We start from the raw sequence: 18,358 nt of genomic DNA, 5'->3' as shown, positions 1-18,358 counted from the left end.
GCCGATTACTTTCTTTTCCTGTTCCACAGCAGACAGCAACAGACTTTTACAAAATAAAAGCCTGTGAGCAGCAGACTTTTACAAAATAAAAGCCTGTGAGCAGCAGACTTTTACAGAATAAAAGCCTGTGAGCAACAGACTTTTACAGAATAAAAGCCTGTGAGCAACAGACTTTTACAATAATAAAACCTGCGGAAACCTCTGTTGAACACATATTGTTTTGAGAAGCAAAACGCTTTATTTTTTAAACCCCAGCCAACTAGCCGGACTACCTTCATCAACACCAAAACGAGGCTGGAACTCTGCTCACAGGACGCAGCAGGGGGTAAGAAGATGTTCAGAAATGATGTTGCTAATATGGGATGTCATACAGTTTCATGTCAAAAGAGGCGAACTATCCCTTTAAATAATTAACAAGTTAACGCGATAATAACGAGTTAACTCGCCCAGCCCTAATTTAAATGGCTTCCAAACTCTCACAATTTATTGGATTTACATGCCAGATACAACTTTCTAAGCAGTTTTTACCCTTTTATGTTTTTTTTGTCTATATTGGCAGAGAAGTTCATCAAAAACAGTAATATCTGTTAAAGATGTGAGAAGTTGGGTCAAGAAAGGGAGTTAGATGGTGGATCTTTTTGGGAGAAATTGAACTGTAGGACCAACAATGGCCTAAAATGCTTAGACGCATACACTGGACTGGATTACTAACACTGACGCACTACTTCCGCTGACATTTCTGCACATTGTAATCCATCTTTTTTTGGATTTTTGCAGATTTATATGCCAGATACTGCTGTATATGACTCAAGACATGTTACATAAAGATACCTAAAGGGTGACTGCGTCTAATAAGAGCCATAATTGTGGGTTTGGACGTGGTATAAGATGCCTTAATATAGCTCCTGCTCAAAATGTTTTGGTTTTGAGTCGTTTAAGATGGTGAAACATTTGCTCCTCTCACGCTCCCCTAAAGCTTTAAGGAAGCCTTCTGATTCTACTTAGAGAGCTCTGACTGCTGTCTACTGCAGGCAAGACACCGACTACTCATACAAAACATACCCAGAGGTGGGTAGTAACGAGTTACATTTACTTGAGTAAGGAGTAGTTTTAAATCTCTATACTTTTTACTTTTACTTGAGTAGACGTGTGCAGCAGAAACTGTCCTCTTACTCCGCTACATTAGGCTACAATGAGCTGGTTACTTTTCTTCTTACCTCTTTGGTATTCTACGCCTCATTATTTTTATCCCCCCGCGTACGCCTCATTTTAATGTTTTATTCTGACAGAGAGAGAGACTTCCGCCAAAGGCTCTACCACCTGACTGTGTTCCACCAATCAGACGCAGCCGTGCAGTCTGGTCACGTGACCGTACTCAATCTCAGCGGCGGGACGGGTTAGCTTTAGCATTAGCAGTCGTAGCAAACAAACAAAGAAACAGATGAAAAATGTCAGAACCAACGGTGGGAAATGAAGACGCAGACGAGGCCTCATACTGAAAGCATGTTTACCTTACAAAGAGTGAGAAACAGCAGCTACATTATGTGTCTTCTGTGTCAACCAAAACAAACGCACATTTCAGCAGAAACTCAACATCTAACTTGAGGAAACATGTAGCGCTAAGTTTCCTAAACTCGTTTTTTCCCCCATGGATAGGTGAATGTTTGTTTTTTAGGTTACATGTGGGTTACAGATGTTTTAAACATTTCCTAAGTCTCTTTTATTTTTTATTGAAGTACTTGAATTTACCTGGATTATTTTAATTTAACCTATTTTGTAATTAATTAATTCATTTTAATTTATTTTATCAATTGGATGAACTCTAATTTGCCTAGAGATAATTATTTAGTATTTTTGTCTGTCTGATTGAATGCTTGTGTTAACAAATAAATCAGACGTTACTCAACAGTTACTCAGTACTTGAGTAGTTTTTTCACCGAGCACTTTTTTACTCTTACTCAAGTAATTATTTGGATGACTACTTTTTACTTTTACTTGAGTACAATTTGTTCCCGTCCACATAGGAGGTGGGTCTTAAAAGGCACAACTATAGGAGATAAAGAGGAAGTAGAGATGGTAGAGATGGAGCAGTTTAGTCCCAGATTGAATGTTCAGGATGCTCACTAGTGACGTTTTAGAAGTTTTGAACAAAAGTGTCGGGCCGAAATGTTAAAAACATAGAAATGAATAAAGCAAAAATAATTATTTTTCCTATATTAATTGTTTGACGCCAACTTTTAAATCACATATATCTCAATCCCTTTTCCTGTGGATGCGGGAGGCTCTGTCCCCTAGCAACAGGGAACTTTGGCTCTTCTTCTTTGAATTCAGTCAAAAGAAATTTTTTTTTAATTGAACATTCATAACCTTATTAACATCAAATCTAATTTGGAAATTAAATATGTGGGCACTTTTCGAATTAGAACTGGATGAACTTTGGAAATTGGATAAAACAACCAACACTAAACTCACCAGCGTTTTCTTAAAATTAAGTTAAAAGCAAAGAACAATCTTTGTTTTTTGGCTATTTTCACTGGAAAAAATCTAAATCTTACCAAGTATATTTGTCTCATTGAGTATCTCATTACACTCGATATAAGACACAACTGCCTAACAAGCACCATTTCAGCCAGATATAGGGACTTGTTTGAAGACAATACATCTGGAATATCTTGTTAAATGAAAAAGTGTTGAAAACATCTTGTTTTGAGTCATATTTCACATGAAACAAGCTTTTTTTTTTCATTTGAAGAGGTTTTTAAGCTAATTTCAAGATCACTTTTATCTCAAAAGTCCTAAATATCACATTTTATTTCAAGAAATCTTGACAAACCGATTTTCACTAGTTCTATTGGCAGATTTTTTCGCTTATTTCAACCAAAAACGTCTTTTATTTGTTGTCTTTTTACTTATTTTTGGAGGGGCAATTTTTCCAGTGTTTGCCCCATTTTGAAGATGATCTCGATCTACGGTATACTAACAAACCTAAAAACAAATATCATAATAACATTGACTTGTTCTTGCAGGACATGCAGTGACTGGTGGCCCCCAATCAGACAGCAAACAGGCTCAAATAACCACTGAAAATCTCTGATTTTTCCATCTACACATCAGCACAGTAAACTGAGTTTCTATCTGGATTCAAATCAGCGTATGACAGCTCATACGTACAACAACTAAGTACTTTTTAAAGGTGCAGTATGCAACCTTAGACAAGCTCTGGGTGTCACACCAAAGCAGCGCTAACGGGTTGCTGCCGAACAGAACAAAGCAGCTCGGATTACAGCACACACAGAGGGAGAATGACTTTTTCGTGTAATGAATATTGAAAATATTTCAAAAGTTGTAGTTTATGGCTTGTCAAAGGAGGTCTTTTATGCTTTTATTGTGTTTTTAGAAGAAGGGGCAGCTGTTCTAGATGTAGCTTTAAGGATCTAAAGCAACTTTTTGAGAGGATGGGCTTAACTGTGACAGGCACACTCGAAAAAATGCCCCTCCAAAAATAAGTTAAAAAAACAACAAATACAAGACGTTTTTGCTTGAAATAAGCAAAAAAAATCTGCCAGTAGAACTAGTGAAAATCGGCTTGTCCAGATTTCTTGAAATAAGACGTGATATTTAGGACTTTTGAGATAAAAGTGATCTTGAAATTAGCTTAAAAACCTCTTCAAATGTAAAAAAAAGCTTAAGATGTGATATTTTAGTTAGGTTCACTGTGTACAAAAATGTACTTTAGTGGGAATTTTTGGGGGATTTGTTGACCTATACGTTTTTGGAATCTGCAGACCTTGGGGATTCCAAAAACCAATGTTGCCACTTGAACAGACACCTGTATGGCGGCCATTTTGGAATTTCAAAACGGGCGCCATAAAAGAACAGAATTTCAGCTACCTTGGCATCTAAACAACCTAAAAACTCAATTTAACATGCCAATCCTGTTTTATTTAGGACTTTTGAGATAAAAGTGATATTGAAATTAGCTTAAAAACCTGTTCAAATGAAAAAAAAAAGCTTGTTTCATATGATATCCGACTCAAAACAATTTGTTTTCAAGACTTTTTCATTTAAAGGGGAACTCCGGGGCATTTGAAGCGTGTTTCCATTGCTAGAGGTTGTCAAATAATGATAGTAGGACACAGAGAGGTGCGTATCTGCGCTCCCTGTGTGGAGATCGCTCTGTCCGCACAGCATGTCATGAGAGGCTAATACGTGGTGGCTAAGGGGCAAGCGCTAACCCTTCCACGTAAAACAACAACTTGCACACTGCAGAAACGTCACACCACTTTATAACCCATCCGACAATAAAGTCACAAGCCTTACCATCAAAACCATATGCATGGTTCTCACATTACTGGCATGGGGACGTTACAAAACAACTTTATAAACAGCATATAACTCACCGGCTGGTTGTAGGCTCGCGCATGTGAAAGCCCAAATGAGTCGATGGACGATAATCCCATATACAAAACAATTATATTCTCTAGAAAAACTACGTTCAAGTATTTAAAACATTACAAGAATATTACTGGGCATGTATTGTTGTAATGTTTTAAACATTTGAACGCAGTTTTTCTAGAGAAGATAATTGTTTTGTATATGGGATTATTCTCCATCGACTCTTTTGGGCTTTCACATGCGCGAGCCTACAACCAGCCGGTGAGTTACATGCTGTTTATAAAGTTGTTTTGTAACGTCCCCATGCCAGTAATGTGAGAACCATGGATATGGTTTTGATGGTAAGGCTTGTGACTTTATTGTCGGATGGTTTATAAAGTGGTGTGACGTTTCTGCAGTGTGCAAGTTGTTGTTTTACGTGGAAGGGTTAGCGCTTGCCCCTTAGCCACCACGTATTAGCCTCGCATGACATGCTGTGCGGACAGAGCGATCTCCACACAGGGAGCGCAGATTTGCACCTGTCTGTGTCCTACTATCATTATTTGACAACCTCTAGCAATGGAAACACGCTTCAAATGCCTCGGAGTTCCCCTTTAACAAGATATTCCAGATGTATTGTCTTCAAACAAGTCCCTATATCTGGCTGAAATGGTGCTTGTTAGGCAATTGTGTCTTATATTAAGTGTAATGAGATATTTTGACTAGAAATGAGACAAATATACTTGGTAAGACTTTGATTTTTTCCAGTGCAGGGTGGGAAGCTGAGAAAAGATGTGGACGTTTTTCTGTTTTTTTCCTGGTAGGTCCATACATTGCTGCCATGAACTGAATTAAATCCCTGAGAACTGAATGTTAGAGAGGGTTAAAACAGCAGAATACAAAAAGGATCAGACAGCAGTTATGACTGCAGAGCTTCTACATAATCAAGCTTCCAGCATCCAAACTTTTACAGCGGCACTGGAAAAAATGCCCCTCCAAAAATAAGTAAAAAAAACAACAAATAAAACGTTTTGCTTGAAATAAGCAAATAAATCTGCCAATGGAACTAGTGAAAATCGGCTTGTCAAGATTTCTTGAAATAAAATGTGATATTTGGGACTTTTGAGTTAAAAGTGATCTTGAAATTAGCTTAAAAACCTCTTCAAATGTAAAAAAAAAAGCTTGTTTCATATGAAATATGACTCAAAACAATTTGTTTTCAAGACTTTTTCACTTAACAAGATATTCCAGATGTATTGTATTAAAACAAGTCCCTATATCTGGCTGAAATGGTACTTGTTAGGCAGTTGTGTCTTATATTAAGTGTAATGAGATACTCAACGAGAAAAATATACTTGGTAAGATTTTGATTTTTTCCAGTGTGAATGATTCTGTCGTGACACTTTCTGACGCTCCATCTGACTCACATCAAGTCAGTTTACTGCACTCCCTCTAACAACAGAAAGACGTCTGCTCTAAAGAACATAAGGGGTTTAAAGTCAAGTTAATTACTGTTTGAAACACCAGTTCACAATACCAAGATTTAATCAATCCGTCCAGTTGCCCCCCATCATCACACCATCACTCACTCCTGAGAGGAGTGACTGACAGGATGAGGAGTGGATGTGGTCAGTGTGTGAAGCTTTAACGATCTGTAACGAGCTCAGAAAGCAGGTCGAGACTGTCTTCAGCCATCCGCAATCATTCTTCCTGCCTGAATTAGTGTGGAAAAAGAAAACATGCAGCCAAATCATTTATGATTATGCAAATCATTTCTACCTTTTCATGGCTGACAGACCTGAAATAAGATATTTAACAGCGGATTTTGTGAGTGGCTGCATGCTGATGTGGTGGTCAGGACTGCAGCAGGAGCTCTTCTGCATGGAGTTTATATGTTCTCCCCCCCCCCACCGTCCAAAAACATGCATGTTAGGTTACACTGGAAAAAAATGCCCCTCCAAAAATAAGTAAAAAAACAACAAAAACAAGACGTTTTTGCTTGAAATAAGCAAATAAATCTGCCAATGGAACTAGTGAAAATCGGCTTGTCAAGATTTCTTGAAATAAGATGTGATATTTAGGACTTTTGAGTTAAAAGTGATCTTGAAATTAGCTTACAAACCTCTTCAAATGAAAAAAAAAGCTTGTTTCATATGAAATGTGACTCAAAACAATTTGTTTTCAAGACTTTTTCATTTAACAAGATATTCCAGATGTATTGTATTAAAACAAGTCCCTATATCTGGCTGAAATGGTGCTTGTTAGGCAGTTGTGTCTTATATTAAGTGTAATGAGATACTCAATGAGACAAATATACTTGGTAAGATTTAGATTTTTTCCAGTGTGATTGGTGATTCTAAATAGGCCTTTCGCCCCATGGCAGCTGGGATAGGCTCCAGCCTTCCCGTGACCCTGCATTGGATGAAGCAGAGATAGAAAATTAATGGATTTTGTGTGTTTTTACTCAGTGACTGAATTTAGCTCAACAAGTTTACAAGTGACTGTGTGGATGTTGGAGGTCAGAAGTCACATCAGATGGAGCAAATTAAACAGGACTCCCACACTGGAAAAAAATTCAAAGTCTTACCAAGTATATTTGTCTCATTTCTAGTCAAAATATCTCATTACACTTAATATAAGACACAACTGCCTAACAAGCACTATTTCAGCCAGATATAGGGACTTGTTTGAAGACAATACATCTGGAATATCTTGTTAGGTGAAAAAGTCTTGAAAACAAATTGTTTTTAGTCATATTTCACATGAAACAAGCTTATTTTTTAACATTTGAAGAGATTTTTAATCTAATTTCAAGATCACTTTTATCTCAAAAGTCCTAAATATCACATTTTATTTCAAGAAATCTTGACAAGCCGATTTTCACTAGTTCCATTGGCAGATTTTTTTGCTTATTTCAAGCAAAAACGTCTTTTATTTGTTGTTTTTTTGCTTATTTTTGGAGGGGCATTTTTGTCCAGTGCAGCTCCAGACTGGATTCCACAGAAACCAGCTGACAGTCTGTAATTAGCATGAATGGTTCCTCTTTCTCACACACAGCATAAAGAACAGGATCCACCAATGATGACTCACTAAAATTTGTGATTCATTATCTTGTGTGGCGTTCTGTGTGGTTTCCACACTATGAGTCATTCAGAGCTCCACAATAGGCTGCGTATGATGCCTTCTGAAATGCGTGTCTGAGCACCGCTGGCCTCCATTGATCAGAAAGTGATAATCAGATTGATGGCCGTCTTGGAAGCAGCTCAGATTTAATAAAGTACAGACAGACAGACGCAGGTCAGGACCGGCTCGCTGTTGTGTGTCTCAACAGCATGACATCATGGAGGAACACTGTCTGTTCCGATGTTAAAATCCGAAGTTTGCCCTCCACACCAGCCTGATGTTAAAGCTGTCGTCGGCCCCTTTCAGCCTGCAGAAATCTTCACGCCGTGACGGGTGAATTTGCCCAATCACTGGTCTTACCAGCCAGAGGCTTCGCTATTGACTGCTCCACAGAGACGGACACAATCCAAGCACTGAAAACAGCTACCGATGTGGAAAAACAGGCCAAAAAAAGATAAATTAAATGTGTTCACTGGAAAAAATGCCCCTCCAAAAATAAGTAAAAAAACAACAAATACAAGACGTTTTTGCTTGAAATAAGCAAAAAATCTGCCAATGGAACTAGTGAAAATCGGCTTGTCAAGATTTCTTGAAATAAGATGTGATATTTAGAACTTTTGAGATAAAAGTAATCTTGAAATTAGCTTAAAAACCTCTTCAAATGTAAAAAAAAAAGCTTGTTTCATGTGATATGTGACTCAAAACAATTTGTTTTCAAGACTTTTTCATTTAACAAGATATTCCAGATGTATTGTCTTCAAACAAGTCCCTATATCTGGCTGAAATGGTACTTGTTAGGCAGTTGTGTCTGATATTAAGTGTAATGAGATACTCAATGAGACAAATATACTTGGTAAGACTTTGATTTTTTCCAGTGTTAAAGCATCTGCAACACTGGAATAAATCTAAATCTTACCAATTATATTTTTCTCATTGAGTATCTCATTACACATTCTTATTTCAAGCAAAAACGTCTTGTATTTGTTGTTTTTTTACTTAATTTTGGAGGACAGTTCTGGCCTCAACACTGTCTCACAAATCCTTAAAGAGATTATTGCACTTTTACACGGTTAAACCATTAATTAACATTCTTATATGTTTTTTTTTTTAAATTTTTCTGGTTTTTCACAAGCTTTAACTGGATTTTTCGAGTAACCCCTGAAGTTTGACAGTATAAAACAATCACTGCCATTCCATAAAGTCCCTACTGTAGTGAATAGACTTGGATTTAGCAAGGAACCAGATTTTGGCACAACACTGGCTTGTTAAACAGCAGATTTTACACACTACAGACCAACGTTTTAATCAAACTAGACCAAAGCTTGCACAGGTCATGGAGGACATTTCTCCTGAGACGGCGCTCCTGTCCCAAGCTTGTTAAATGTCACATAGCACGACATGCCTTCACTCACATTTGATTTTTTTTAATCTAATTTATTTCCTATATCAATGAGTCTGGAACAACCTGATTGCAATGATTGAAGCTTGTCCAATTCATTAAACCAGACATGTGATGATCCTTTCCAGTCATCTGTTTCTTACTTCTTTATTAGCTTTGCACACTTCACAACTCCAAAGAGTCTGTAATTATTTCAGAACGAGGGAGAACTTTCCTCTGAGGGAATTAGATTCAGTTCAGCTTTATTTATATATCACCAAATCGCAGCAAATGTCATCTCAAGGCGCTCGAAACAAACTGGCCAAATCAAACCAATTAGTTGCCGGATCGCTGAAAAAAAAGCCGAGAAAGAGTCGGAAGCTCCTGATAAAACAAGTTCCCTTTGCATAAAGATACCGAAACGTGCACAAACCTTTTTTATTATTAGCTTTGGGACAGCTTTTAGGCTGATAATAGACTGTTTTAACACTGCAGATAAGCCAGACAACATGGAAAAACACGGGTTCTGCAATGCAGAAGCAGCAGTTAAACGAACAGATGTCAGACACTAATGGACATCTTGTAGCTAATCAGAATTGAGTATTCACCCTGCCCATCATCTAATAATATACTGTAATAAATAGTGTGCATGACAGTTAAGCAAGTGGCAACCGTGCAAGTTGAAGTGTAAAGGATGAGCACTCACAGTGCAGCGGTATCAACTTCCAAGATATTCTGGCTTCACCTTCGTACAATGAGCTGTCATGGTGATGTATTGTCCATTGTTACGTGCATTATTTTGTTTTGGTTTCAGGATCTATTCATGCAGAGACTGAATTAAATGTCCTCCTAATGTCGAGGCTGCAGGTTGAACAAACAAAGAGATCGGAAGCAATTAGCTCTGCTCTCTAAGAGCGATTAAGAAGTTTCACACGGATCCGTTTCCAGACAAAAATAAGATCCAAAGACAGTCTGAGTTGCTGCTGTTGTCACAACCAAAAGAAATCTGATTGACACGCGTGTGTGACAATGTTTCATCATCAGAATGTAGAACAGCCAGATTGGTCCACAGTGCAAAACATAGCAGCTTCATTACAAACACACGCCCACACACATATGTATGTAAATGCTGTTCATAACTTGCATGTTTGCATCTCATTTTCATACATTAAACTAGTCGAATAATCTCATGACTTTGCTGCTGTACTGACTGAGAAAGATCAGGAGCATCAGAGCTCTGAATGACAGTCAGATTGGCTTCCACACTGGAAAAAATGCCCCTCCAAAAATAAGTAAGAAAAACAACAAATACAAGATGTTTTTGCTTGAAATAAGCAAAAAAATCTGCCAATGGAACTAGTGAAAATCGGCTTGTCAAGATTTCTTGAAATAAGATGTGATATTTAGGACTTTTGAGATAAAAGTGATCTTGAAATTAGCTTAAAAACCTCTTCAAATCTCAAAAAAAGCTTGTTTCATGTGAAATATGACTCAAAACAATTTGTTTTCAAGACTTTTTCATTTAACAAGATATTCCAGATGTATTGTCTTCTAACAAGTCCCTATATCTGGCTGAAATAGTACTTGTTAGGCAGTTGTGTCTTATATTAAGTGTAATGAGATATTTGGACTAGAAATGAGACAAATATACTTGGTAAGACTTTGATTTTTTCCAGTGTGAAAACAGCTCCTACATCAAATCTGCCAGAGAAATACACTGGAAAAAATGCCCCTCCAAAAATAAGTAAACAAAAACAACAAATAAAAGACGTTTTTGCTTGAAATAAGCAAAAACATCTGCCAATGGAACTAGTGAAAATCGGTTTGTCAAGATTTCTTGAAATAAAATGTGATATTTAGGACTTTTGAGTTAAAAGTGATCTTGAAATTAGCTTAAAAACCTCTTCAAATGTAAAATAAAAGCTTGTTTCATGTGAAATATGACTCAAAACAATTTGTTTTCAAGACTTTTTCACTTAACAAGATATTCCAGATGTATTGTCTTCTAACAAGTCCCTATATCTGGCTGAAATGGTACTTGTTAGAGAATTGTGTCTTATATTAAGTGTAATGAGATACTCAATGGGACAAATATACTTGTTAAGATTTAGATTGTTTCCAGTGCAGGCTTCAGAGAAACTACATTTTACTGAACGTTGCAGCTCGTTCAGCCCTGAGAACTTCACCTCGTCTGGTTTCATTCTGTGACTGAGCTTCAATTGGAAGAGACCCACAGGTGTGAATGGACAATTCCATCTGTGACTAGCAAGCTAAGGCTGGTCAAGTGCGAGCTGAATCTGTGTTTAATATCATTTGTCACACACAGAAGTGGTGTGAGGCCTTGGAGATGAGAGAGGTTTATTATTATCGCCCGGCTGTGGTGTTCCTGTCTCTGACTGTGGACAGGATATGAAAGCTTTTACTTTCATCACCTCTCAGCCCAGTTCTCCTGCTCGCTTTGTTTACACAGCAAAATGGGCAGGAGAGCAATCGACCGCGGTTCATGCAGAGCCGCAAAAGCAGGTTCAACAGAACCACAGGCAACACAAACATAACTGGACGGGTTGCCACTCGTTCTGCATGTCAGCACTGACATTAAGTTTTTTTAGGGAGTTTGTTTCACCTCGTCTAACACAAGCATAGGTAGTTTTTATTCCGTTAAAATGATCGATCAAACATCGCATCTAAAGTCTGATCATGCACTGGAAAAAATGCCCCTCCAAAAATAAGTAAAAAAAAAACAAATACGAGATGTTTTTGCTTGAAATAAGCAAAAAAATCTGCCAATGGAACTAGTGAAAATCGGCTTGTCAAGATTTCTTGAAATAAAATGTGATATTTAGGACTTTTGAGATAAAAGTGATCTTGAAATTAGCTTAAAAACCTCTTCAAATGAAAAAAAAAAGCTTGTTTCATATGAAATATGACTCAAAACAAGATGTTTTCAAGACTTTTTCACTTAACAAGATATTCCAGATGTATTGTATTAAAATAAGTCCCTATATCTGGCTGAAATGGTACTTGTTAGGCAGTTGTGTCTTATATCGAGTGTAATGAGATACTCAATGAGACAAATATACTTGGTAGGATTTAGATTTTTTCCAGTGTAATATTTCTTCCGGTCTTCACACGTTGATAACATAGAAAAAAATAAAGCCAAGAAAAGAAGAAACACAAACAAAAAGCAGGAGTTTGCTGAAATTATGCCCCAAATGAAACAATATTTCCTTCTATCCTCGCCTGCCTTTCCTGAAGCTAAAGGAGAACCGCAGAAAGTTCAAAGAAATCCTCCAGCAAAGTTTCAATCATTAATTCAGAAGCTCATCGGGACAGGCAGGCCTACACCGAGAAGTCTGAGCCCGAGTGTCAGCTCTGACCCTGAATGCTCCAGACAGCGCCTCCTCTGCGGTCCTGGAGCCCGGGTCCACCTGAGGACAGGGTCTGAGTTCCAGAGAGACGGATTCACCTCCAACTGTTGCTGCCTTGGTGTTAAGTTCTGAAATATTTGGACTGCAAACACGTTGTTTTAGTTGTTTTATCCGGGATGGAGCCGCCTGAAAGGTGTCACGACCACACGATCCTCCCTCAGAGCAGGAGGACACGATGCACCGAACACACTTTAATCTGTGAACAGCCGTCGCTGTGCAGGTGCACACCCTCATTCATTTTGCCTCCACATTTCCCCCGGTTCACATCCAGACTCAAAGCTTCTGTATCAGGTAGTTTTAGATTTAGGTTTTTTCCACTTTATTACTGATAAATTCAGCTGCATTTGAATAAAGCTCAAAACTTAATCACATTTTAACTACTAATTTTATCTATTGTTCTTATTTCTTTCTTTTTTGTTTAAAATTTAAATCATGCTTTTTATTTCTACTGTTTTAATGTATCTGTAAAGCACTTTGAATCGCCCTGTAGTTGAAATGTGCCTTACAAATAAACTTGCCTTGCCTTGAAACTCTTAAAACGAGCCCATTACAACACATGCGAGCACGTTTCTCTCAGACCAGATCTACGTTTGTGTGCTCCTCTCTTTCAAGCCCGATGACACATTTTGCACGCTGGCATAGTTTTCAAGACATGCAATGCAAGATTTTATCTTAAACTATTGTTTACTCAAAAGCTAAAGGTTCAATCTGTCATTTCTATGTCTCAGTATGCATCAGAAGCTGAGAAATATACAATAGATTAAGGTGCATGTGGCCATTTCTCTTGCTTTTTCATTAGAGTCGGTCTAAAGTCTCAGATGGATGTTTTCAGACACTTAACAGCTTTTAGAGTATTTTTTTATTAATGAATCCTTCAGTCTTAGAGGGTTAGATGCCACCTAAGTTAAAGTGCACCTCTTATAGAGAACATATAGGGACCCAGTTAAGTTTTAAGGGTTGAAGTATTCTTTGGCTAAAGTGCAGTTGAACCTTAAAGCTATATTTCCAAAGTTATTTTTCATTAGTCAAAGGCTTTTAACGAAATAACTCAAGGATATTTATGGAGTTTATAGAGGTGAGAGCATAGAGGAGCACAAAGTAAAGCAATTCTAGATCAATTTCAACAAAACATGATCCGGATCCGCACGTGAAATTAGCCGATTTGTGTTTCACCCACAAACAGGCAAACAGCGCCGGTCACACCAGCTCTTTAAGTAGAGGTGATGAACCTCCTGATGACAATAAAGGGCATAAAGTCAATAAAATGGTCAGAACTGCCTGGACTGAAAGTCAGCGTGGAACTATTACAGCAATATTACCCAAAACCCTGTAGGAACATCAAATATTGCACTCTGTGGTCTCAGCCTGAATAATCATATCATAGCCAAGTCTACTGAGGTTTCAGAACAATGCAGGCTTCATGGCACCCAGCAGAAACATTAGGTAAATATTACAGGGATGTTACAGGGCACCAGGTGTCACTGACACTTCAAAGCAACGATTAAACATGATAAGAAACATATCCAAAGGTGCAATAAGGTCACTGCAGTCTGAGCAAAAGCTTGCTGCAAGAATATCAGAAGAATGCAAAGAAAAAAAGCGTGTGAATGAGACTAAATACAAGACATAACAGTGAAGGAAGAACTCAACAAAGGCACACTGAGGTGAAGGCAGAGACGCCGCTGCACAAAACGACGAAAACACGAACATGTTAGAGGAGACAACCACTAAAACTGAGCTTTAAAACAACAGACACCCCGCAGCAGACGATGTGCGCGTAAAAGGCGCATACAGACGCACTGTCACAGTCCGGGGAAAGCATCGGAGTCTAACAGAGGACTGTCACCAGCTCTGAAAAGCACACCAGCGTGACCACCAGCTGAACGAGTCTGTGGAAGGAGCAGCAGCCTGGCAACGTTTCAGAAAAACACGAGACGGACAGAAAACATACTGAAATGGCGAAGATGGAGACTCCTCTACCTCTGATTCCTCCTCTCCTCTTCCTCTCTGCTCTGAAAGTCTGCAGCCTCCTTCTCTCCCCTCAGTGCCTTTCAAGGTCTCTCTGCCACTCTCTCTCTCTTTTGTCGCTGTGATAACTGGCCATGCCTTCACTGGCGGAGAGGAGGAGGGAGGGAGGGAGGGAGGGGAGGAGGATGGGAGGAGGATGGGAGGGAGGGAGGGGGAGACGGGAGACAGACAGCAGGGAGAAGACGGGGATGATGATGAGGATGGTGCAGCAGCAAACCAAGAAGAAGACGGTTGCTTTACCTCTCCCGTTCTCTCCATCCTGCTCTTCCTTCTCCTCTTTTTCTTTCTTTTGGCGAGGACGCGCACGCAGAGCCGGCGACGCGCCCGGCGGAGAGGCGGCGCGCTGGGGGGCGCGCATGCAGGCTCCCAAGGATGGCAACGCATTCATCATCCCCCCCCCACCCCACCTATCTTTCTCTCCTTTTTCTGAATTAATTTAAAGCGTGTAGACTATGCGTGTGCTGCGCGTGCGTGTGCGCGTGCTGCGTGTGCGTCTTGCAGGGTAGAAGAAGAAGACAACACACACACACACACACACACACAACAGTCTCTCCATAGGCGCTGAAATATGTCAGAGAAGCTCTTTTTGTTCAGCTCTGTGTGGCTTATTAATAGCAGCTCTGATTGCAGCACCCTCCGTTTGTCTATAAATATGTTGCATATTGATAATAAAACATTAATGTTTTACAGTTATTACGTGTTCAAACAGTCAAACTAAAAGGTTCCCCGCACTGAATTATAAAGCCATGAAGACGAGCTGCATCCATTTGGATATTTCATTATCGATCCTGTGGCAGAAAGAGGTTTATTGTATAATAATTAAGACACGATAATAAAGGGCTTTCTTATGCCATGGGTGAGACTTTCCAAAAAAAAATACAACAACGATTTATATTAGATACTTCAGACTATCTTTTATGCATTTGCCAAACAAACGTGATCAGTTTTCTGCTGTATTCTTGAACATATATAATCTGTAATTGTTATTATGATTACAATTAATTGAATTCTAATTGGCTTGAATTGGACTTTATTATTTAAGTGCCTTGAGATGACATTTGTTGTATTTGGCGCTTTATAAATCAAAATGAACTGAAGTGAAAAAATGATTGGCTCAGTACAGAATATTAAGGGAAATCAAATCAAATTTATTTGTATAGAACATTTCATGTACAAAACAATTCAAAGTGCTTCAGATAAAATAAAAGCATTGCAGCAGGGAGTGTAAGAAGCATTAAAAATACATAAAATAATATAAAGAGAAACAAATAAAATCATTTAAATGAATCTAAAAACAAGCAACAGTCCAGATAAATTAAAAGATATCCTGCATTAAGGGAAAAAGAAGCTCAGTGGACAAAGTGTTGGGAAGCTGGAAGTGCAGCAGAGAGAAAGACGTGGTTAGAATCTCCACAAATTGCCATGAATGCAAATGTGTTGTGGTTGTATCCTGGCAACAGCTGAGCTGATGACACGACCCGCAGCGTCGGCAGGTAACACAGGTGAACTCTTCTCTATTATGATTCAGTATCTGGGGTGTAGAAGCGCTCCTTAAGTAAGTAAAGCGACTGATTACACCATCTGTTGTTAAGCCCAAAAAATCCTGCAATCGTCCAATAAGCCGTTTGTTCAGACCCACAGATGCACCTGAAAGGGGCTTCCTCCAACTGCCGCCCCTCCAGGCGGGATTTTAACTGCTCATGCTTAAAACTTTCTGGCATCAGAGCAAATATGATTCTCAAATGTTTGCTTTAACGAGCCGGGACACTTTTAGTTGCGGGACTCAGATCTGACGAACAACTTCTAAGTCACGTTCACAGAAACATTACAGAGCCTTTCTGTGAGGAGTTTGTGTTTGTTTAGCTCCACAGGCCGAAAATATGCACATCAGGTTGACTGTGTTTTCCCAATTGGCCATGACCACTCTGAACATTATAAAGTAAGTAAGTAAGTAAGCTTTATTTGTACAGCGCCTTTCACAGACCAGGGTCACAAAGCGCTTTACAGGTACAACAGAAACAGTTGGGAAGTACATTAAATTACAAGTTTAAAAGGCAACTCAGTGACAATCATAGCAGCCCAGCTAGCCTAGCAAGCCAGACCCCTACAGCAAAAAGCTGTACAGGGGTCTAGTGACGCTGGATAGCAGTGTGGGCGGGATAAACGGTTGTCTGTTAAGTTGCCTCTGCACTCAATAGGATGGCGCAACAACCAATCAGAGCGATGAAGAAGGATTACGTAGCCATGCGTCGTCCCACCAACGGAGCAAGCTGGTAAATTAAACTTTTACTGTACCCGGTGGGCAAAACTCCGAAAACCTCCTTTTTTTTCAAGAAAAACTTAAGTGCAGTTCTCTCTGGAACTACACACTGAAACGTCGCACCTCTGTCGCCACTAGGTAGCCCGGCCTCCGACCCCGCTCCTCACGATTTGATTGGCCTGATTAAGTTTCGATTTTCAGCCTCGCAGAACGACCACAACTGACTAGACTAGCCCAGGAGCAAATTCAATTTGCGGTCGCTAGGGGCGTCTAGATTTCTAGGCTACAGCCATAAGACAGTTAAAGGGATAATCCGGAGTAAAATGCACTTTAGATCAATTTACGGGATGTTGGGAGTACATACGTTGAGTTGACATCAAAATCATGTCATTCGGATGTGTTTTGAGAATTTTCATTTGACCGTTTTTAGCCAAAAGTCGTTAGCCTGGAAGTCAGAGGGGCATATCATTTCACTGCTACAAAACGCTATTTTCATACCTCTTCTACAGCTCCAAACAACATAACACTTACGTGGTAGTGAGTAGAGGGTCCCTAAAGCCAAACCGAAGTGTCCCGAGGTCTTCATGTGGTCGGATAGAGAGTCCAGAATGAATTTAATCAAGCCAGTACCTTTCCGGAAATGTGTCTGCTGCAGCTGCCGCTACAGACCGTGGTGAAGTTGGTTTGATATTGGTTTGAAAAAAAAGACACCTTATTTCCTTATTGTGAATATCTGTCGAATATCCAGGCTAACGACTTTTGGCTAAAAACGGTCAAATAGAAATTCTCAAAACACATCCGAATGACATGATTTTGATGTCAACTCAACGTATGTACTCCCAACATCCCGTAAATTGATCTAAAGTGCATTTTAATCTGGATTATCAATAACAAGTGTTTCTGTTTTGTCCACATTTAGCTGCAAGGTGTTATCATTTAGCCATTGTTTTTATCTCCACCAAACAATGAACTAAGGACTTTAGCCTCTGGAGCTCAGTTGGCTTGAAAGAGCAGTAAAGCTGGATATCATCAGCAAATATGTGGTACGAAACATCAGAAAATCTCTGGATGATTTTTCCCAAAGGGATCAAATACAGCAAAAAGCAGGTATGTAAAATAAATTATCATCGTTAATTCTCCACATAGCTCAGTCCATTTCCTTTCCTATAGAAGCTCCCTTTAAAAAACTCCTCCTGAGGTTTCCCCCATCGGTCCCAGACCAGTTGGGAAACAAGTTCCTTCTATAAGACCGCAGGAACACTTTGCTTGTCTTGTAGACAGCACTGGAAAAAATGCCCCTCCAAAAATAAGTAAAAAAACAACAAATAAAAGACGTTTTTGCTTGAAATAAGCAAATAAATCTGCCAATGGAACTAGTGAAAATCGGCTTGTCAAGATTTCTTGAAATAAGATGTGATATTTAGGACTTTTGAGTTAAAAGTGATCTTGAAATTAGATTAAAAACCTGTTCAAATGAAAAAAAAAAAACTTGTTTCATGTGAAATATGACTCAAAACAATTTGTTTTCAAGACTTTTTCACTTAACAAGATATTCAAGATGTATTGTATTAAAACAAGTCCCTATATCTGGCTGAAATAGAACTTGTTAGGCAATTGTGTCTTATATTAAGTGTAATGAGATACTCAATGAGACAAATATACTTGGTAAGATTTAGATTTTTTCCAGTGTGCTATCAGTCTGGTCAATATCACGCTCGTTTCACCAAGACCCTGAGATCCCTGAACTCCTTCAAGGGAATATAATCT

At 38.8% G+C, this 18,358-nt stretch overlaps 1 protein-coding gene across 7 annotated transcripts in view; it reads right to left on the bottom strand.

The window, feature by feature from the left end:
• The window catches only part of myt1la (myelin transcription factor 1-like, a), a 111,402-nt gene extending 96,750 nt beyond the window's left edge, over nucleotides 1-14,652 (bottom strand). For 5 of the 7 annotated variants that reach the window (XM_075459169.1, XM_075459174.1, XM_075459173.1 and 2 more), the window contains exon 1: nucleotides 14,255-14,426. The gene's annotated coding sequence lies outside the window, so the exon portion shown is untranslated. Of the gene's footprint in view, nucleotides 1-14,254; nucleotides 14,427-14,571 lie in introns of those variants that run through there. The other 2 variants (XM_075459170.1, XM_075459171.1) reach the window with 2 other exon arrangements.
• Nucleotides 14,653-18,358: the final 3,706 nt, after the last annotated feature.

The sequence above is a fragment of the Odontesthes bonariensis genome, chromosome 24, assembly GCF_027942865.1.
Source record: "Odontesthes bonariensis isolate fOdoBon6 chromosome 24, fOdoBon6.hap1, whole genome shotgun sequence".
Taxonomy (NCBI): Eukaryota; Metazoa; Chordata; class Actinopteri; order Atheriniformes; family Atherinopsidae; genus Odontesthes; species Odontesthes bonariensis.
This window is presented reverse-complemented; position numbering and strand designations above follow the sequence as displayed.